Here is a 23,178-nt window from a genome sequence, read left to right as displayed (position 1 = left end):
GGAGCAGTAGCCTCAGATGTCTTGTGTCTTACTCAAACATGATTTACAGAGTTCTCTTCTCATACATAGTTTGCAGAGTATCCCTAGGGTTTTTTTGCTAAAAGGCTTGCTGAGGAGCATAGTCCCCACTGAGATTGGTAAATCTCTGTCCTGGCTTCAGATTGCGAGTAAATACATATGCTTGAAATTCATTTCCTGCATGAAGGCAATCTGATGTATAGTTTACTAAGTGGAGAGAATTACAGATTTTGTATGAGGGATATTTCCAGTGGCCCAGTCAAGGATGGCCCAGCTGGAAAAAAAACAGCTTGCACAAAACATCTGCTTTTAAAATAATTTGCATATTTTTGTGTGAATAACTTTATATTTAAAGGGGAGGAGGAAACAAACATATGTAGAGAAACCAAGAGAAAATTCACAGAAAATTAAGAGTATGCATGGAAATCTTAATGGAGATAGAAACTATAAGAACTTCTTGTGGTGAGACCTGAGCCTTCTCCAGTCTTTTCTGGGGCTGGCTTCCTTCTGCCCTTACTTTGCATTTGCTAAGTTTGTGAAATTATGAGAAAGGAGGACTTGGAAAACTGGCAGTATGGAAGATTAGCACTGAGCCATTACAAGGCAAAATAAAACTCAGAGCTCATCTAGTAACAATGTGGAGCTTTCCAAACTTGAATTCACATTCCAGATCCTCTGTTTCTGCCAATTGCTTCCATCACTAGCTAAAAGTTGATATCTGACATCTAGTTTTCTGTGCAGGGCATTTTTAATATGGTGGTCAACATATGTGATTCCCCCCACTTGCAGTCTGAAATGGTACACTCCAGATGTGTGTGTAGCCATCTCCTCATCTGTTTGTAGAACCTAGGCCTTAGTTTTCCTAAGGGAAGTCACAGCCCACCCCCCTCAGAAATCCTTAGCTCAGTTTTCATATTACCTTTCTTTGGATGCATGAATGTGATTCTGAGGGGTACATTCACCATGTATGTTTTAAGATAAATATTTCACTGAAATGTCTATGGTCTATAGTAAGTTTGCCATTCTCTAGTCAGCACCAGGGGCTCTCCTAGACTACACAGACTGATCTCCAGAATACACAGATTGGTTCCCCTGGAGAAAATGGTTGCTTTGATGGGCAGACTTTGAGGCATTATGCCTCTTGCTGAGGCCCTCTCCTCCCCAAATGTAGCCCTCCTCAAGCTCAGGAATTTCCCAACCTGGAGCTGGCAGATCTAGTCTAAGGTGTATTGTGATAAAGTACCTATAGCAGCAGGATGAACTCTTGTGCACGCAAAGTTCTATTTTTCCTAATATAATACCAGGTTCACCCATATTAGGGCAAACACCAAACACTGTAAAAAAATCTGGGGTGCTTGAATTCCCTCATGGTACCTTGAACTAGGTGTGTGCATTCGGCTCAGCCAAACCGAATTAACTGCCGAATCACCCCTGATTTGGCTGTATACAGAATAGCATACAGCCGAATCCAATTGGGGCCCATTATGCGGGAGTATGGCTCCCCGTATACTTCCATATATATATTCGGTATACGGAATTCAATGCAAAAGGTGGGAAAGGGACTTTTGCAGCCTCAGGGGAGCTGCTTGCCTCCTTTCCCGCCTTTAGTAGCCATTTCCCGCCTCTCCCATAGCTTCCCTGGGATCAGGGAGGGGGGGAGGGGGAAGAGGAGCCCCAGCAGCCAATCCAAAGCATGCATTTGCAAAATGCATTGCAAATGCATGCTTTGCTGGGCTGTTGTGTAGCTGATCCCCCAGCCATCAGCAACATTGTTGTTCTGGCCAATCACAGAGCAGTGCTATTTTTTGAAACTGCTCTCTGTAAGGCCAGAGAACCTGTTTAAGGAGGCTGCCTGGCTGGACTCCTCCATTGCTGCTGTGTTGGTGTGAGAGAGAGATTGTGCTGTGCTGGCCCTTGGCCTCAGCTGCTGCTGCTCTCTCTCAGCCTTACCAGACTTGCCTGGAGTCGAGAAGACATCTACGGTAAGACAGTCTTGGGGTTCTTGTTTTTATTTTAGTTGGTAAAAGGACTTTTTAAGACTCAGAGTCCCTTTACTTATCCAGATTTGGGTGGTGGGTACTAGCTTATTTGGGGTTAGGGTTAGGGGGTTCTGCTGGGGGTGGGGGCCTAGGGTGAGGGGTTTTTTTGCCAATTTGCCCATATCTTACTTTAGTGAGAGGACTTTAAAAAGTGCAGTGTCCTTTTACTTTTCCTGATTTGGGTGGCTTGGATTTCTTGGGGTTAGGGTGAAGGTTTTTTGGGGGAGGGGGGGGAGTTGGGAAAGTTCCTGTGTTGTTAAAAGTTAAGTTTTTTACTGTTTTAAAAGGATTCTATGTTTGATTTGTTGCTGCTGTGTTGTGCTGCTGTTGTTCCTTTTCTCTTCTGGTTCTTGGGGGGGGGGTGCTGTTTGGCCTAATTTTCATTGTTTAAAAGGCCACTTTTTTAACAGTTGAGTTTGTGTTGGCCTTCTGTTTGGATCTATTCTCTATTGCTGCAGGTTTTGCATCCTCCTGTCCTGTTGTCCCCCTTTTCCTGGTTCTGGTTTGTGTGTGTGGGGGGGGGGTTGTTGACTGATTTGGCCTGAGGTTTCTTATTGGTGAAAAGGCCACTTTTTAAACAGTTGAGTTGCTTGGCCTTTTCTGATTGTGCTGGGTTTTTTTTTTTTTGGGGGGGGGGGTGTTCTTTCTGTCACGTTTTGTTTTTTGTAATTACCTCTGGTTAGTGTGGGGGTTGGTGAGGGTGTGTGTGGGATGGGTCACTTTCATGTTTTTATAGGGTTATTTTTGGAGTCTGAGTGTGCTTTCGGTTTGGCTAGTGCCGCTACATAGGCTGCCCCACTAATAAGGGTGTTTTTAGGGATTGTGTTTTTTGAAATTAAAAAAAAAATTAATCCAGTTTAGGGCTTTATCTCCTTTCAAAATTCAAGTAGGCCAGATAGGGGTGATTTAAAAAGATTTTAGGTTTCTCATAAAAGGCAGCGTGACTACTAGGCCATATCAGGCTCCCTTTTAAAGAGACTAGGGTTGCAGTGCATCTTGCTTTCAGCCACTGAAAGCTGGTGCATCCTTAGATTTCCATAGAGTAAACCATAGCTTCTCTCAAGTTATAGGGGACACGTGATTTCTAGTTTGCAAGGAAATCAGGTTTGTCCCAGGATCTAGTTAGGATAAGTTTAACTAGGAGGATATAACAAGGATTGCCTTCATCTCAAGGTAGCCTTTTAAAAACTGTAGCCAGGTAGAGGCAGGATCACCAAGTCTCCTAAACTTTACCAGACTACTACTACCCCAACCCAAAGAGGGACAGGTTATGGACCAAAAAAACAAACAAACAAGTTTTGGTGGGAGGGTTCTTAAAAAGAAGTCAGAGCACCTGTTGGTTCAGGGTAAAGTGCAGTGAGTTAGGTTTGTAAAAAACCCCACTCTCAGTTCAGGTTGTGTGAGACTGCCCAAGGGTGACATGAGTGACAGGCAGCAGAAGAGGGACCCTGAGGGCAAGGCCAAGGAGAAGACTAGAGGGGTGGAGGGGAGGGGGAGGACCCAGGTCTCCCCACCACCTGTGCGCGGGGCCACTCCACAGCCGCCTTCCAGCACTCCGACCTCTGGCAGGAGTGTGATGAAGAAGAAGGCCTGCCTTGGGCCCTTCATCAAGGCTGCTGCTGGGGCGCCCTCAGCAGAGGTGCCAGTAGGTGTTGGCACTGAGCAGGGGTCTGCTGCTCGGGCAATTTCTCCTCCAGCTGACGTCGCTCGGCCTCAGCAGCCAGAGGAGGGGCAGCAGGAGCAGCCTTCCTTGGAGATGAGCTTTGGGGACAGTTTTCTGTCCAAAATGATCACCCCAAGGAGGGTGCAGAGTGTCGTGCAGGAGCTGGAGGAGAAGTTGGTTGAGAAGGACCAGCCCCCTTCTTCGGTTTCTTCAGGCACCAGCAGTCCTTCAGGGGATGACCAGGAGTGGAGGCCACATGGGGTGGAGGGAGAAGAGATGGAGACACATGAGGTGCCTCCATCTCCGTCCACTTCCCCCCTGGCGGCTAGCCCCTCCTGCCACCCCGAGACACGATGTGTCTGCCCCAAGCACCTCAAAGGAGGTGGCTCCGGACACCCAAGCTGCCAGTCAGTTTGGGCATTCGTTCACCTCTGAAGTATGGAAGCATTTCCAATTTATGGAGGATCCACGCTATGCGCAGTGCCAGCTGTGCAGGGTCCGGATCAGTCGTGGGCGGGACCCTGCCCACCTGACTCCGGGGGGGATGCGGAATCACCTGTGGAAGTACCACCCGGGGCTGGTGCTGTGGTGCCCAAGCAGCCAATACCACCCAGCCAGGAGGTCCATCCCATTGCGACTACCTCCGCTCTCCAGGAGTGTTCCGTGGGAGTACAGGGATGCCAGGCATCTCTGCCAGAGATGTTTGGTAGGTGTGGCACCTGTGTGTCAAGAGGGGGAATCAGGTATGGCAGGAGGGTGATCACCTGGAACCTTGCCAGGTCAATCGCCCATGGGCTTCCAGTTTCAGTGATCGAATCCTGGGGTGCTAGGGTTGCTGGAGTACCTGACACACTGGTACAAAGTTCCTGGAAGAACCACCATTAGCAGGACCATTGTGCCAGCTGTTTTCAGGGTGACCAGATCTTTGGTGTAGGAGCATTTGTCCCGTGCTGCCGGGGGGACTGTTCATTTCACCTCAAATATCTGGGGCTCCCAACATGCGTTTGAGGGGTATCTCTCCCTGACTGCGCATTGGTGGCAACCCAGAGAGCTGGGGGCAGTGCAGTGTGGGGGTGGCAGCAGTAGCGGCAGGCAGGGTCAGGGCCACCAGGCCGGCTATTGCTGGGCCTTGCTGCATGCCGAAGCAGTCAATGCGCTGCACACAGCGGACACTCTCAGAGCCATCCTCTCACGGCAGTTAGAGGGCTGGTTAGGCAGCGGGGACGTCGCCATTGGCTTCGTGGTGACTGATGGTGGCTCCAACATCAAGGCGGCTGTCCAGCGTCAGGGCCTAAAATGCCTCCCTTGCATGGCCCACCTTCTCCACCTCATGGTTAAGGACGCATTGAGCCAGACGAAAAGCCAGGATCGTCGATATCTAGCCATGACCCATGAGTACTGACTTCTGCTCCAGAAGTGTCGGCATATCACGGGTCACTTCTCATGCAGCAATACGGACTCGTATCAGCTGCATGAGAAACAGACACTGACAGGCGTGCCAGGGCACCGCCTGATTGGTGATGTCAGCACAGGCTGGAACTCCACCTGTGCCATGCTGGAGCACATGGTGGAGCAGAGGGCAGCCCTGGATGCCCTTGTCTCTGAGATGAGGGTCTTTCGGGATGAGAACCGTCTCACCCAAGAGGATTGGGTAGTCATTTCTCAGACTGTGGAGGTTCTTGGGCCCTTCAAGACCCACACAGAAATGCTCTAGTCTGATATGGCGAGCATCGTACTGGTTGTCCCCATGGTCCAGATGGCCCGTGAGGACCTGGCCTCGTTTCTAGTGCCAGCTCAAGTCGTGCAGACATTCTTCCAGCGGTGCGTGCCCTGGTTGTTAGGCTGCAGGAAGGGCTTGAGGCTTGCTTTCAGACTTTCACGCAGGATAAGGTCTACATGATGGCGACTGTGTTAGACCTGCGCCTTAAGGGCACAGTCGCTGAGTGGGCCAACAAGCTCGATTGCTGGTGAGACGAGCTCTCCCAGAAGGTCGAGCGTTGCAAAGTCAGGGCAGACCCAGTGCTGGTAGTTGAGGAGAAGAGGGGTGGAAGCAGCTCATCTGCCACTTCCACTGCTGTTGTTCATCCCCAACCTCCCCAGATTGTGTGTTCTGTGGCAGGGAAGCTGGCACCTGGATAAGAGACCCAGAGCCAGCATGCTTGTTGTGCTTGGCCAGCTCTCCCCGTGTTGTTTGGGGCAGGGCTGGAGAGCTGGCATCTGGGTTTGCTGCAGCCAGGTCTGCAGAGCAGACCTTGAGCAGATTGTGTTTTGTGTGGCAGTGACGTTGGCAACTGGGTTTATATTGTTTCCAGGCCTGCAGGGACATCCCTGCACATCCCTACCTTGAACCAGAAGTCCAAAAATAACATGAAAATTAGGCCTCATGAACAGAATCAAAACCACTGGCTTAAACGTGTAGTAACAAGTCATCCACAGCATATGCCATCACTGAAAAATGGAAATGCTGTCTTCTCCTTTCCTCCTGTTTCTTGAACAAAAAAAAAATACTCTAAAGAAAAATACTGTGAAGGGCAAACTGAACAAGTAGTCACATGAAGTGATTTGATTTTGTGTGAAACATCCCCACTGAAAGAGGTTGTAGAAAGGATAGCAATCTTTGGTCCAGCTTTCCCTTGCATGTGTATATGTGTGTGCATTTTCCCCAAAGATAAACATCTGATCAGAATCGCTTGTGACTGGTAACTGGAAATCAGAACCAGAGCTAATATAGCATCTGCCAGCAGATCCCAGATCATTAACTATTGTTTACTTTCTCCTCATGTTCAGACATCATACTAGAGTGATGGAAGATACAGTCATTAATTTGGGAGCTATTTCAAGATGTTCCCATAAACACTGAATCAGGATACTGGCAAGATGCCTACAAATGTTTGCTGCCAAAACGCTTTCTCTTTTCTTTTTGGAGTAGTGACAACTAGTGGTGTTACTTCTGCCTTCTAATCCCCCAGTGGACCAAAGGTAGGTAGATCGTCAAATGATCCTGGTTCTCATTTTCAGCTTTTTATTCTGTGATTTGTAGTTATACATAAATACACAAAGGGAGAGCTTTTTTAGAAATGTTAATCGTAAAACATTAAGAAATTTGTTTCTGACTTCTATCATAATGACAGCCAGGCCAACATGTAAGGGGGGGAAATGAAAATCTGTTTTTCTTTACCCTTTTGGAATCGTATTAAAATTATGGGAGAGCTGTCAAAAATAATTAGAGTAAAATGAGTTGTATACCTTCATATAAGCAGTTACTCTCCCCCTAGCATTTCTCTTAAAATATCCAGTGTTAAAAAAGGAGAGAGAAATGCAGAAAGGACTCCTACAGTCTGCAGAACTGCACAGTATTCTGGAAATCCTCATGAGTGGGTATCAATTGCCATTTTCTCAAAGATGTTTTCCATACAGGAAAAATAAATTCAGCTTGCTTCAGTGTGCACCCTCTTCCCTGCATTGTATGCTTGAATCACACCAAACACATTTCTAGGAACAGACCAGAGTAGTCCTATAGTTAGGGCATGGAGAGCAATTATGTGGAACAGGGCTGCAACTTCCAGGAGGGGCCTGGAGTTCTCTGGGAATTACAAATGATCTCCAGACTACAGAGATCAGTTGCCCTGGAGAAAATGTGTGGAGGGTGGTCATCAAATCCCTGCTGAGCACCCTGTGAACACTCTGCCCTCTCCAGTCTGAACTCTCAAATCTCTAAGAATTTCCCAGCACACACTTACCAAGCTTAGTGTGGAGGCTTAAGAAGAATTCCACCACCTCTGCAAGGAGCAGACCCCTGGGCAGAGGAGTGCTAACATCATTTATTTACTTTTTTTTTTTTTGCCTGCTTTAATGCTGTTACTCAAGGTGGTGAAAATGCAATCGAATGGCATGAGCAATCCAATAAACAGTGGAATAGTACTAGGATTACAAAAATGAGAAACAATGCAAAAAAATTGAATCATGAAAATAGAAGACAAGTGACAGTAGACTACTGGACAATCCTGTTTCCCTTATAAAAATGCCCTGCTGTATAATTCTATTTGCAGAATGACAAATGTATGGGAGCATTCCTGATCATGACAGTTTTTATATCTGATAACCATTACATTGAATTGAGCCTGACAACTGATAAAGACTATTTAGGTACAACCAGGATGATTACAGACTGGCACTTTGGACCAACTCAGGGACACCTCTGAAATTGACCAGAAAAATCCCTCCAAATGGCAACATCTGCCACTTGTCCCCATTCTGTACTCACCCTGTCCTCCAGAGTCCTGAGAGTGGTTCAAAAAGTTACTACTTTTGTGGTGGTAGCAAATTTTTGAACCACATGCAGTCACTTCCTCGGCATCTGGAAGCAGAAGGGCGCAAGCAAGGCTCCTTGGTGGTATGAAACTGCCAAGCCACCTCAATCTGCATCCGGCTTTTTTTTTTTTTACAAAAATCTGTTCGGAGTGCACTATTCAGAGCACTAAAAATGTATGGGGAAAAAAATCCCAAACTGAGCAACGGGAATGGTGTGCGACAGCCATCTTATCGTGCCTGTGTCACCCCATGGACAGGATGGAGCTGGCTTGTGAGGGAATGTGTGGAGGCTTCGGGACTGCTTTTTTTGAGCCAGCCTGATTTGGGACACCTTCTAACCCCCCCCCCCCAAGTCCATCTGTTAGCAGCCCCAGAAACATTGTGAAATTTGGTCTCATTCCTCATGCCAAGCCGCTGCTTGTGTTTCCATAGCTGAAGGGAGAGATCTTCTTGACATTCATCTTCACCAACAATATTTGACTGAATACCAACAGGATACAAAAATTTTCAGAATATGTAATCTAATATTTGTAGCATCTGAAAGTATCAAGATGTTTATAGATTTCTATGGAAATGAAAACTACAGGGTTTTTATAGACTGCAAGAATGGCTTTCCTAAGACCACTTTAAAAAGCTGTGTTCTGATACAACCTTTGTCCTTCCTGGCTCTCTCCTAACACTCTTAACCACTCCCTTACACCAACTTGCACAGCTTAGATACCTGCATCGAAAGTTAGCTTTTCTTTTAACTTTGCCAGCCAAAAGTTTCTGAGTATCAGTGTAACCATGGCAAGCGCTCAGGAAGAATTCTGGTAAACATTCTAGAAAGTATGATCTAAGCAGAAATAAAACCCATTTTGCACTTGCAGCAGGATGAGGTGAGAACTTGTAACAGTTCTGATACATCATAGAAGAGAATATAGCACTTCAGGTTGCCAGTGTGTCATAACTTTGTACTGTTCTTCTCCATTAAACATTCCTCTCAAATGGAACACTGGAACATGGGGGTCAGAAGTGAGCTAAAACCTTGATGAGCTGTATGTTCAGGGAGTATCTTTTTTAACTTAGGCAAACTTTCACAAATGATGCCCTCATCTGCTATCTGATGCTCAGCCACCTCAGAATTCTAGAATCTCAATATCCTGGTCATGTAGAGCAAGCTTCAGTCACTTACCCTTTTTCTGTTTCAAGCCACTTTGAAAAGTCATTTCCAAATTCTTACTTATGCTAGAACATCTGTAATTAGGGTCATGAATAGACAACAATGATAAGCCACTTATAAAATGCTAAACTCTCTGCCATATGCATAACATCACAGGTGCAGTATGTAGAAAGCCTTTAGCCATAGACCCAGTATCTGATTTTATATGGGAATTAATTACAACTGAAAAAAACTAGGCAGGAAGTCATTAGGACAGTACACTCACAGCTGGAACCACACATGAAACAATCAACAAATAGTCAGGCACAGCCCTTTCAGACTTAGTTACTTCTTTAACTGAGATATTTAGTTCTTCTTATCTGATTTCCATTAAAGGAAGTATGGGAGAATTTGTCATACTCCTGTTCTCCTGCTTGCTGTTTGGAACATGAAGCATTTGAAAGGGTGGGGGGGGAGATTTTTTCCTACTCATTATCTCATGCCAAGAGGAAATCTGACTGTTTCTCTTGTATTCTGAAAATATGTTTATAGGGCAAAGTGCTGTCTTTGGGGGTGGAAAAGTCTACAAAATACTGTGTACATGTGAAGCAGTCTTGTGCAGAATTATTGGTCCACTAGCTTAGTATTTCCTATTCTGACGGTACTATTGCTCTGGTTTTCCCACTACCTGAAATGTCAGGGATTGAACCCAGAACCTTGTGCATACACACAGTATCCTCTTCTTATTGCATAGTGGAGCAGCAACAAACGTCCAGTTTAACTTAAATAGAGTTGCTAACCTCCAGGTGGGGCCTGAAAATCTTCTGGAAGATCTTCTACAACTGATCTCCAGACTACATTAATCAGTTCCCTTGGAGAAAATGGCTGCTTTGGACTTTACTGAGGATCCTGATCTTGCAGCCTTGTAAGGGCAGAAAGGCAGGACATAAATTTTATAAATAAAAAAGACATATGCATAAAAATGGTATACATGAAAGCATTGTTCAAAGTCATTACATGACTATGCAGACATCTGGGAAGGAATGACCAGTACCTTAATCTCTCACTACTATGTGTTCTGATAATCACATATGACCACACAGTTGGAGATACGTTAATGTGGCTTCTTCCCCTTCCAGTCCCAACTGTCAGAGAAAGATCAGCTTAGCAAGGTAGCTAGAGACAACATAAGGGAACTTCCCCCATAGGAGAGGGTAAACACCTTCTGTCTCAGCATGGCTTCAGGTCAAGACCTCCACAAACAGGGCTTTTTTTTTAGAAGGAACGCACATGAACACAGTTCTGACTGGCTTGGTGTCAGGGGGTGTGACCTAATAAGCAAATGAGTTACTGTTGGGCTTTTTTCCTACAAAAAAACCCTATGTGGAACAATGATGACACCAGGGGGTGTGGCCTGATATGCAAATGAGTTCCTGCTGGGCTTTTTTTCTAAAAAAACCCCCCTCATTACTACAACTCATATTTCTTCAACTACTGTAAGGGAGCCTAGGTGCTGGTCATGTGGTTTTATTTATTTATTTATTTAAAGCATTTCTACTCTGCCTTGTCTTTTTGGACTCAAGGCAGCACACAATATAGTAACCAAATTGCAAAGGCACCTATTAAATTGCACATTAGTAAAGTTAAAATGGACTGAAATATGCAATTTATAAATTTAAAAGCATTCAGACTAAAACAAAAACCAAGAGTTGAAACACAGAGGATCAGCAAACTCACAGCCAAATCCACTGGGAAAGTTCACCCACTCACCCAGATTTACTCTCTGGAAGAAGACTGTCTTATATACCTTCCTAAATTGCAGCAAAGGGTGGAGCCCTCCTTACCTGCTCTGACAGGTCATTGTAAAGGTCTGGGACTCCACCACGGAGGAAAAAAACAAACATGTGCAAACAGTCCTAAGGAGGGTAACTTAAGGAAGAGGCTGTCTGAAAAGCATGAATGGCTCAGGAGAGTATACTGGGAGATGCTAAGATTGCCAGGTCCTGCTAGGGTTGCCAGAACTATTGCCAACATCAAGCACCAGTAAGAAGAAATGGCAGGAGGAATTTTAAGCCACATGTCAGCATCAGCATGCACTGATGTCGCATCAGGTTAAGACATAAGAGTTTTTATAAATCCTAGAATGATCCATGACCTGGTTTTCACCCACCTGGCAACCCTAGAATGTGTATTTCATTAAATATGAGATCCCTAGGCCATGAAGGGCTTTAAATGTAATAATCAGTATTTTGAATTGGGCTTAGGAGTAAATAGGCAGACAGTGCAGTTGACACAGCACTGAAGTTACATGTTCTGAGTGGCTGACCCTTTTGAGAAGAGCCTTGTGGCCACAGTCTATGTCAATTGGAGCCTCTGAGGCAAAGGAAATAGCTTGTGTTACAATAGTCCAGTCTGGACTCTGAGGTTATGGTAGCATGGATCAGTGTAGCCAGGTCAGCAGGATGTAGATCAAGAACCTGCTTTTGAGCTAGATGGAACTGAAAGAAGGTGCTCCTGGCAACAAGCAACAATATGCCGATGCATTAGCAAGCCAGGAGAAAAAGATGCTGGAGAGGAAAAATAATTTTCATCTCCATCTTTATGCATGACCAGCTTAAACTTGGCTGCTAGTTTTGCAAAGCAGCTACATGTGCTTAGGAAGCACTTTTGAGATCCCTAAACTGCTTGGGTGTTGTACTGCCATACTTACCAAGAATACATAGCTGCTTTGCATGTGTAACATCCCTGTTTAAATAAAAGCTGGATGCGTGCATTGCTGGAAGTGCACTTTTTTTTTTTTTTACTCTCACCACTATTATATTCAAAGGAGGAGCCAGTGAAATGGTAGAATGTCAGAGTAAACAATTTTAGTCTGAAGAGGTGTGTATTACAATGCTGAAAGACTTCATGTATGAAGTAAATTAATACTTCAGGCAATGAAAATATGCTTGACCTTTATCCCTCATTTATTACATGCTGGAGTTTTTTAATAGGACAAAGCACTTAAAACATCTGCAGTCAAAAGTGGTACAGTCCAAATTCTGTCACCTAATTTAATATGTAGACTAGCTCTTAGCTATAAGAGGAAACAAAAACAAAAAAGAAAACCCAGCCAACTAGTAACTCCATTTACCTTACCTGATATTTTGTTTTCAATATTTGATTTAATTGTTGACTACCAGTAAATATTTGCTGTTCTGTAGATAGGGTTGCCAAGTCCAATTAAAGAAAAATCTGGGGGCTTTGGGGGCGGAGCCAGGAGACTTTGGGGGGTGGAGCCAGGAACAAGGATGTGACAAGCAGAATTGAACTCCAAGGGAGTTCTGGCCATCACATTTAAAGGGACAGCTCACCTTTTTAAATGCCTTTCTTCCATAGGAAATAATTAAGGATAGGGGCACCAACTTTTGGGGCTCAAAGAATTGGACCCTCTGGTCCAATCATTTTGAAACTTGGGGGGTATTTTGGGGAGAGGCACTAGATGCTATACTAAAAATCTGGTGCCTCTACCTCAAAAACTAGCCCCCCCCCAGATCCCCCAATACCCACGGATCAATTTCCTATTATTCCCTATGGGAATTGTTCTCCATAGGGAATAATAGAGTGCCTAGTAGACATTTCCCTCCCCCCCCACGCTTTCTAAAGGGGGGAGGGCCTCCATACCAGGGAATCCCCCCTCCTTGCCCCATCCCTCTCTCACACACACAAATACTTACTTGGTCTTCTTCCGGAGAACTCCACCTGCTGTGAAAACGAAAGCAAAGAAAGGGAGGGGCCGTTCTCCGAAGCCCTTCCTGTTTCCTGCTTCCTGCCCAGCCTTAAAGGGGCAGACATTTTACAAACTGCTCAGGAGCTCTACAACAGCATGAAGCCTACAGGTATGTTCTCCCCCACCTCCACCTCCCCACCCCCCGCTTCCCAATTTTTGGAGAGCGGGAGATGAAGCTGGGAACCCAGAAGTCTCCCGCCAAAGCGAGGGGGTTGGGAAGCCTATCTGTAGATAATGATGTTTGCTAGTCCACCAAGCATAGGATGTTAGGAAAGGGGAGACTTATGCTTGCACTGGGATAATTAATGCCAGTTCATGCCAGGGCAATACTTTTAAAAGCATGTTTTGAAAAGTTCTTGGAAACTGCAGGTTGGATCCAGCTAGTTTTTTCACTCAATCTCACTTAATCTTCCTCACTACTGTCCCCATCTCACATGGCTTTTGTCCATGCAAGTCACATGACCACCAGGATAGGTTTTTTTGGTAGTCAGGAGGCATCCTTCCACCAGCAGGAAAGCTATCTGAATCCAACTCAAAATCCGGTGGCTGCCTGATGGCTGATACCTTGGCTTTTAGGTTGTTTCTGGGCCCAATTCAAAATGCTGGTTTTGACCCTTAAATCTTAAATGATTTTGGACCATTGCTAATCTAAACATATTCTCAGATTATTAGGAGTACCACTGCTTATAGAAGTTTGAGGAGAGGTTACATACTAGAGTTTCTGAGTGGTGGTGTGAAGATTATAAAACTCTGAGGTTCATCTGGTGCCATCCTTGCAACCTTTAGGAAGATCATGGAAAAGAACCTTTCAGGAGGACTTTTTATTTGTTACTTGTTGATAGAATACCTGTGCTGTAAACAGGTAGGTGGAAAGAAAGACCTTTCTCTACCTGAGATGGTGGGGAGCTGCTGCTAGTCAAAGTAGACAATACTGAGGGAGTTGGACCAATAGTCTGACTCAAGAGAAAGGAGCTTTGTATGCTAACAAAAACTATATAGGACATTTTTATTTTTCTTGGCATGCCAGAATTTCCAAAGCAGCTTCTTGACAATTTGAAAAGTGTCCATTTTGCACAGTTCCTTTTTAAAGCCTAATAAACTATAGGAATAAGTAATATTTTCTACAACCAGCCAAAGAAGAAAATAATGAGTTGCCTAATGAATGCAATAAAATAATATCTCTTCTTAAAAATCTGGATTATTTCTGGACACTGTGTGAATTACTTCATTTATCCGCTTGGTTGATTTATTTATTTTTATTTTTGCAGCCTGGCTTGAAACTTGGCCTTAAATCTTAGAGGCTTAGCATTGATTCTCTACAGAGTGCATAACTGGCCAATGTCACCAATAAGGTCTGCAAACCTAAAATTACTCATGGAAATCCTCTTTCATTGCAAGCAATCATTGCCAATAAAAATGCATGTAGGATATGTCCATGAACCCCATATACTTGGTAAATCTTTATTCTACCATTCCTCCAAGGACCTAAAGGTGGCACACTCCAGTTTATCCCCACAACAACCCTGTGACATAGCTTCATGGCATAGTGGGGATCCTAGCAGACATCTATGTTTTTTACTCTTTTGGTAGACGTGAAATTATTTTTTGAATAAGAACACATGAAGAAAATGAATCTGCATTATACTTAATTAGATTATAATTCAGAATTTCGGGTAATACCTCTCTAGGGACTCCTGTACACCCAAAAGGTGTTACCCAAAATTCTGAATTCTGTGACCTGTGTCTGCTTGAATTTCACTATCAAAACCTCATTAAGCAAAAACCTTGATAAAAAGGAAGTTTTCCTGAGAAGTATTATCCTTAAGAAGGGCTTTGTCCTTGAAACACATACTGAATCCAGAAGTCATGTAGTACTGCAAAAAAATATCTTCTTGGAAGTACTCTCATATTCCCTTTAGAAATTGACTGCAATTTATGCTTATCCTCTTTGGAAATATCATCTCTACTTCTTTCTGGAAAGTCTATGGATTCTCCTCTTGAAAGAGTCATTCCTTAAAACTCTTTTGGACAGTTACTACTTAGACATAATCTTTTAGGTGGGGTGGTGCCCCAGGCAGCCGCCTATGCCACCTACTCCCATGGGCCAGCTCTGGGCAATTGATATCATCAACCACAGCCACTGTAGTTCTACTACGATCCCTTGAGTAGCCGCAGGGCTGTTTTCTAGAAAAAGCCCAATAGGAACTCATTTGCGTATTAGGATACACTCCTGACATCAAGCCACTCCTGACATCAAGCCTGAACTGTGTTCCTGTGCATTCCTGCTCAAAAAAGGCCCTGAGTAGCCTCATACCTGCACAGTGCTGTAACCTTCTTCCTGATGCTCTACAGTAAGAGCACAACATCCACTTCCCTTTCACTGTTTCAGTCATTGGGACTGAGCATGCTTTGTTGGCTCTGTCATGTGAGTCAGAGGTCCACAGGTAGAGAGGGCTTTGGCTCATCTGGCCAGCTGGAGTTAAGAGTAAGAACAGCAGCTACCATAAGCCAAGATCAGTGCAGCCAGTTCTGCACTAGACCTTTAATCCTGGTTCAGCTCTGCCCCCAAACTGATCATGGAATTATAGAAACCAACTCTATGGGTTTATAATTCATACGATTCTAGTGTAGAAAATCCATTTGGGGCAAGTCTGAACCAGGATTAAAGGTCTAGTGTGGAGTTTCTCCCTCTCCACATATATATCCTGTTATATTCACAGAGAACAATACATATGACTGTACATTATCAGGCTACATTACAACATCCAATTAAAAGAAACCAATTCTTCACAAATCCTTTTCTTCATGAACTACAAATTGTGGATTTCTTGTCTCTCTTTTGCCCAAATATGATAAGAACATGCGACCTGGACCTGCCTTTCCCCCCATAGGCTCTCGTTCACTATATGGTATTGGTTCTATTGGTTAGAATAACCTTTTTTAAAAAAATGCATGATGTCTTGGCCTGTCATTCCTTCAGCATTGCCTTCAGAGTCTTCATTCCTGCTGTGAATTTACAACTCAGTCTTCAGTGATTACATTCTTCAAGTAATGCTTACTGTTTTTTCCCTTTGGAAGCCTGCAAGTACTAGCACAAAAGGATCTTGAGTCGATAATGCCAACATTTCTAAAAGAAGCATGCTGATTATTGGTTCTCTTAAACTATACATTTTTAATCACAGCTGATTACTGCCCTTGGAAATACAGTTTGGTGCCTGCAGTACACATGCTAAAATTTAACACATTCCCAAGGCGGTAATGAACAAAGCAGCCCTTCCTTTCAGGAAAATCCTGCACTCTCATTCCCCAGGTCCCTGAGCAGTATAGAATTGAGAAGAAAAACAGGAAACACATGTGCAAACCAGATAGAACTGACCAAGATTAACTGTTTAAGAAGCCTGGCCAGGAGCTTTTAAATGAGCAATCACAGCTATCTATTTTCTGTCTGCAGGGCTGTGAAGGGAAACATTTGACTCAAAATGTTTAACCCTCCCCAGACCTGAACATACTTATCTCAAAGTTAAAATGACTGTGGAGACAAAATTACCATACCAAAAATCTGTGGGATTAAAAAAATATATTTATATGTTACTCTCTTTGATACATATGTATATTTACTCATTTCTGGTAAGGTGCCAACAAATGTTATCTTTAAACTCATTCCCAGAAATTAATGGTGGTGAGTCCTTTACAGGTAAACTTGGATAGGCTTTTAACAGAGAAGGCTAAGGTTATCCAGGAAATGGAATTCTCATTCCCAGGGCTGCCAATGGGCTAGGGTTGCCAAGTCTAACTCAGAAAATATCTGGGGACTTTGGGGGTGGAGCCAGGAGACTTTCACATTCCCTAAAAAAATAAGTAAAATACAGCAGTGCAGTTCCCCCGAATACAGTCTTCATTTCCTCATCCCCAACCAGTGGTACATCCAGTGTTCTCTCTCTCTCTCTCTCTCTCTCTCTCTCTCTCTCTCTCTCTCTCTCTCTCTCTATCTATCTATCTATCTATCTATCTATCTATCTATCTATCTATCTATCTATCTATCTATCTATCTATCTATCTATCTATCTATCATTTCTTCAATGGAAACTAAGCTAAAGTCCAACTTCTGTTCCTTATTTTTCACCACTAAGGCAAACTGAAAGGGGGAAAGCATCCTTTTGCTATGGATTATGGGGAAATATTAACCCCCCCCCTTTCTGATCATAACATTAACAAAGGTTTGCTGCTATAACTGTTACTATCACTACTATTAAATGCATCCTAAATTGCCATGCAGAATGGATGAAAGGGTTGTCAATCCCCAAGTGGAGGCAGGGGATCTCCTGATCTGGAGGCCCTCCCCATGCTTCAGGGTCATCACAAAGCAGGGGGGAGGAGGGAAATGTCTGCTGGGCACTCCATTATTCCCTATGGAGATTGATTCCCATAGGGTATAATGAAGAATTGATCCATGGGTATCTGGGGGATGCTATTTTTTGAGATAGAGGCATGACATTTTCAGCATAGTATCCAGTGCCTCTTCCCAAAACACCCTCCAAGTTTCAAAAAGATTGGACCAGAGGGTCCAATTCTATGAGCCCCCAAAGAAGGTGCCCCTATCCTTCATTATTTCCAATGGAGGGAAGGCATTTAAAAGGTGTGTGGTCCCTTTAAATGTGATGGCCAGAACTCCCTTTGGAGTTCAATTATGCTTGTCACAATCTTGTTCCTAGCCCCACCCTAATGTATCCTGGCTCCACCCCCAAAGTCCCCAGATATTTCTTGAATTGAACTTAGCAACCCTAATGGATGAGAAGTTAAAATCAAGACTGAAAAATAAGGGGGGGGGCAGATTATAAATGGGGATAGAAGAATGGCAGATGTTGAAAGGAACAGAGCAAAATGAAGCAGGAGAAAAGTGTGGGAAAGAATTTAAGAAAAAGACAACAAAAGTTTTTAAAAAAAATTATCTTGCTAACAAACACTAACAAGACTGCCCCTTTGCAAGATATGGATGTGCAGACAAAACTATGAAGTTGGGTGGAACTAAAGGAAGAGGGAAACCATAGGCTGCTAGAGATAATGTCCTTCCTAGAAGGCTGTATCCTTTTATTGACTGTAGCTCGTCCTGACTGGGCATACCTTGCTCCAGTGCTGGCTTGGCTGGTAGGTTTAGCGGTATCTGAGAAGCAAGAGATTCCCTAAGCCTTCTAGTAAATGTTGCAGAAAGGCCTGGCTAACAAAATCAGAATAGCTTCTGTTTACTGTACTCTGGCTTCCCATAGCCCCTAAGGGCTGCAGTACAGAACTTCATTAGAAGGTAAAAAGAAAAAGAAGGGGGGGGGGTGAATGCATTTCATGACTACTGCATGAGACTGGCTTCAGGGGCCCTCCAGATAATTTAAACTCAGGAAATTTTATCCTCCCAGCTCCCTCCCCCACAGCTCTGCTCATTCAGGCTTCAGCAGCTAGAGAAGCTATGGGAAAAGGAGAAAGTCACAAGAAGTTTCAAAGTTCTTTGGTATAGTTTTAGGGGGGAGGGGAGTTGTTGGGGAAGTATTTCAAGAGCATTTGCTGTGGTTATTTTGTTTATGAAATAACCAGAGAAAGAGGAATAACTACTTACAGGGAAGGAAAGGAGGCCATGTTACAAAGGAATTTACTGCTGAGTTTGTTTGACAATGTTACACCTATCATTTAGCTGTTAGTAGTTTTAATATAGTGTAGATTTTGACTAAACAGTTATACATGCATTCCTGTCTTTTAACTCTTTAAAGTTCCAGATTCTTTAAAACACATATACATAGCAGACAAAATGTTATCAGATTTGGTTCTACAGCTTTAACCTTTCTCCTATCCTGTTTCTTCCAACAACTTCCTCTTTAGCTCACAATTGTTTTTATCATAAGAACTGATTTCATAGATTCATAGAATAATACAGTTGGAAGGGACCTCCAGGGTCATCTAGTCCAACCCCCTGCACAATGCAGGAAATTCACAATTACCTCCTTCTAAATTCACAGTTTACACCCCACTTTTTTTCCCACAAGAGCCCTGTGGTGCAGAGTGTTAAAGCTGCAGTACTGCAGTCTTACGCTCTGCTCATGACCTGCATTCGATCCCCGACAGAAGCTGGGTTTTCAGGTAGCCAGCTCAAGGTTGACTCAGCCTTCCATCCTTCCGAGGTTGGTAAAATGAGTACCCAGCTTGTTGGGGGGGGGAAGTGTAGATGACTGGGGAAGGCAATGGCAAACCACCCAATAAAAAGTCTGTTGTGAAAATGTTGTGAGAGCAACGTCACCCCAGAGTTGGAAACGACTGGTGTTTGCACAGGGGACCTTTCCTTTTCTTTCTCCCTCAACAATAATCCAGTGAGGGTTATCCTGACAACAACAACACAGTGAGGTAAGTTCGGGTAGAAGGAAATGGCCAGACATCACTGAATGAACTGTCACAGCGGAATAGGGATTGATATCTGGGTCTTCCAGTTCCTAGTCCAACATCTAGCCGTTATACCACTTGGGCCATCATTTTCTCAGTTTCCATTTTCATCTGTCTGTACAAGCTTCCTTGCCAAAGAGAGATTGACTGACTGACTGGTTAACCAAAGGCCTTTTAACATTACTTCCAAAAAAGATGGCAGCCATTTATCTCTCGAAATTACCAGCTCTGTCTTGAATGAACTCATTCAAGAGCCTTCAGCCTGTGATTCCTCTACCTTCTTGCTGTTACCCTTTGTTTCTCTGTTCCTGTCAATGTTGCACAGTGTGTCATAAGGAGTCTGAGGTTTGCAGCAGGGTGGGACTTCAGCAGAGAATGATACCTTCCTCCCAAGCAGCCCTTTTCTCCATGAAAAATGAACTCCGTTGTCAGGAGCTCAGTCGTAATTCTTGGATATTTCCAGTCCCTACTTGGAGTCTGCGTATCCTAAAAAAAGGGCCAAGTATTCCTAAAATTGAAGGAAGAAGTTAGATGGCTTAACAAAATCATTAAGCCATAGGACTTAAAAGTTGTATACGCCAAGCCAAAGGTGGCACCCCTAGCCAGCAGTATAGCTAGGGTTGCCAGGTCTGACTCAAGAAATATCTGGGGACTTTGGGGGTGGAGCCAGCAACAAGGGTGTCCAAAGGGGGTTCTGGCCATCACATTTAAAGGGGTTGCACACCTTTTAAATGCCTTCCCTGTCTTTGGAAATAAAGGATAGAGGCACCTTCTTTTGGGGGCTCATAGAATTGGACCCCCTGAACTAATATTTTTTTTAAACTTGGGGGGTGTTTTGAAGAGATGCACCAAATGCTATGCTGGAAATTTGGTGCCTCTACTGCAAAAACAAAACAAAACACCAGCCCCCCCAGAGCCTCAGATACCTACAGCGCAATTCTCCATTATACCCTATGGGGAACCAGTCTCTATAGGGTATAATGGAATGCCAAGCATACATCCCCCACACTTTCTGACAACCCTGAAGCAGGGGGAGGGCATCCAAACGGGGGGATTCCCTGCCTGCAACTGGGGATTGGCAACTAGGGTTGCCAAGTCCAATTCAAGAAATATCTGGGGACTATTGGGGGGTGGAGCCAGGAGACATTGGGGGTGGAGCCAGGAGCAAGAGTGTGACAAGCATAACTGAACTCCAAGGAAGTTCTGTCCATCACATTTAAAGGGACAGCACACCTTTTTAAATGCCTTCCTTCCATAGGAAATAATGAAGGATAGGGGCACCTGCTTTTGGGGCTCATAGAATTGGACCCCCTGGTCCAATCGTTTTGAAACTTGGGGGGGTATTTTGGGGAGAGGCACTAGATGCTATATGGAAAAATTGGTGCCTCTACCTCAAAAACCAGTTCACCCAGAGGCCCCAATACCTGCGGATCAATTCCCCATTATTCCCTATGGGAATTGTTCTCCATAGGGAATAATTGCCCAGTAGACATTTCCCTCCCCCCTGCTGCTTTCTGATGACCCTAAAGCAGAGGGCGGGGGGAAGGGCCTCCAAACCTGGGGAATGGTAACCCTCTCTCTCACACACACACACCGAGTCTGGTTCCTCCACAATGACATCTGAAAAGAACAGGGGCTACGCTGCTCGCTCGCTCTCTCTCTCACACACACAATTAGTTGCTCTGAAACGAAAGCAAAACAAACTGAGGGACTGTGTTGCTGACCCTTCCCATGAAATACTTCCTGCTTAACTTTAAAGGTACACACACACAAACACATTTTGAAACAGACCGGTTTGTTGGTTTCTAAACCTGCCCAAAATCTAGAGCTGCATGTTGGCTGTGGGGGCAGGGCTTCCCCCGCTGGCCAGCTGGCTGGGGGCAGGGGGAAGCTTGTAAAACCAGGGATCCCCCGGCTATTGGCAACCCTAATAGCTGGGCCTCAAACCTTGGCCTCACAGTTAACGCAGGCAGAGAAGGACACAGGGAATGGATTGGTTTTCCAGCTCCTGAACTAATTCTGTGATGCCAGCAGCGACTCGTTAAATCACTATATCCTGTTGAATTTCATAAACCCATGGATATCAAGAAAGGGGACTGGATTATTGTATAAATCCCCTCCCCCCTCCCACAAATATTTCCTTACTTCCTTTGTCACTTCACTTTCCCCTTTGTTATTTGTCAGAGCAACAGAAGCAGCTGAGATTAGGCCACTGGGAATCAAAGCTGTGAGACAGTTTTGGGTTTATCCCAACACTGTAGTCCCCTAGGTATGTTATTACGAGCAGAGGCCTAGTTGCTTCAGCATGAGTAATGTTCGCTTAACGGACAGTAGGAGCAGTACACCAACAGGTCCAATTATAATTAGCAGAGTAATTACTGAGCATTTAGACCTCTGGAAAAATCAGTCTACCTTAGAACAGAGCTTGCCAGATCTCTTCATAAAGAACTTGGCACGTAGAAGTAGTCATCATTTCCTCTGTGTCAAATACCCTACCAATGAGGGACACATACAGAGAAATTTTGGTTAATGGTTGGCTTGGCAAAGACGGTTTTTTGGACGAATAAAAATTCCCAAGGCCTCTGTTTATTTATATAGTTCTTGGAATAACCCTTCTTTCAAAAGCCTGTGGGCCAGCTGCTGAGACAGCGTTCCAGCTAATGTATTCCCAATGCAATCACGACATTTTGCTTTTTCCCATCATGATATCCCCAAAGCTGTTTCTGGTTAAATCTCATGACTTGGAATGTAGGAAAATTCATAATATGGCTGTGGCCCTGCTTACAATGCTATAATCTTTCTTCATTTTACATTAAAAAAATAAAACCAGGCTTCTCTCAATGGAACAAGCCTGCTTTCTGTGGCTCTGACCCTCATTACTGCAGTACAGCTAGCAGGAAAGGAAAGGAAATATCCCCCTCCCTGGCACCCACCCACACAGTTTCTTGATCAGCCTAGTTTGAGGATCATATTAATTGTTCTGATAGATGATGTTGTGATAGAGTCTAGTGATTTTGCTAGATTTTCCCTCAACAGTGGGAATAGTGATTTTCCCTCAACAGTGCTTCAGAGCTGCTTATGCCTTCAGAGTAAGAATGCCTGTATTGATAAAAGCTACAGTTTCATTCAGTCTTACCATGTCCTTGTTTCATAGTAATAGTCTTCATGCTTTATCAGGATCAAAACAGGCATTCAAAACATTAAGTGACTTGCCTGCATGCACAGGGGAGATGTATGCCAGGCTTGTGGGAAGACAGCGTAGTTCCTCACTTCCTGCTTATATATATATATATATATATATATATATATATATATATATATATATATATATATATATATATATACACACACACACACACACACACACACACACACACACACACACATACATTTAGTTTGCAGGGCAAATCAAAAGACCACAAATACATAAAAATGTTCTGACGAGGCATTTTAATGAAAAAGGGGGGAAATGGGATCTGAACCAAACAATCATATAATCGTTTGTGATGATTTATGGCAGTTACACGCACCAATGAAAATTCTCAGGGTTTGTACATATGGTAATAATAAGAGAATATCGCACAAACCTAAACCCAAAATATTTCATACCACTGCAGTTTAATCCATCACAGAGAGTATCAACATTAGGGATGGGCACAATCAAAAAGCCCAGTTCGAGGCATGTCCTGGACCCAAACCAGCTGTTCTGCTGAACCAAACTGATTTGGGATGCAGCAGGGTGACCCCTTGGGATTTTAGAGACTCTAATGCCACATTGTCCCACACTTGAGGTTACAATGGCTCATGCCTGCCACAT

Source organism: Heteronotia binoei, chromosome 1, assembly GCF_032191835.1.
Source record: "Heteronotia binoei isolate CCM8104 ecotype False Entrance Well chromosome 1, APGP_CSIRO_Hbin_v1, whole genome shotgun sequence".
NCBI lineage: Eukaryota > Metazoa > Chordata > Lepidosauria > Squamata > Gekkonidae > Heteronotia > Heteronotia binoei.
The sequence above is the reverse complement of the archived record's forward strand: the minus strand, read 5'-3'. Positions refer to the sequence as shown.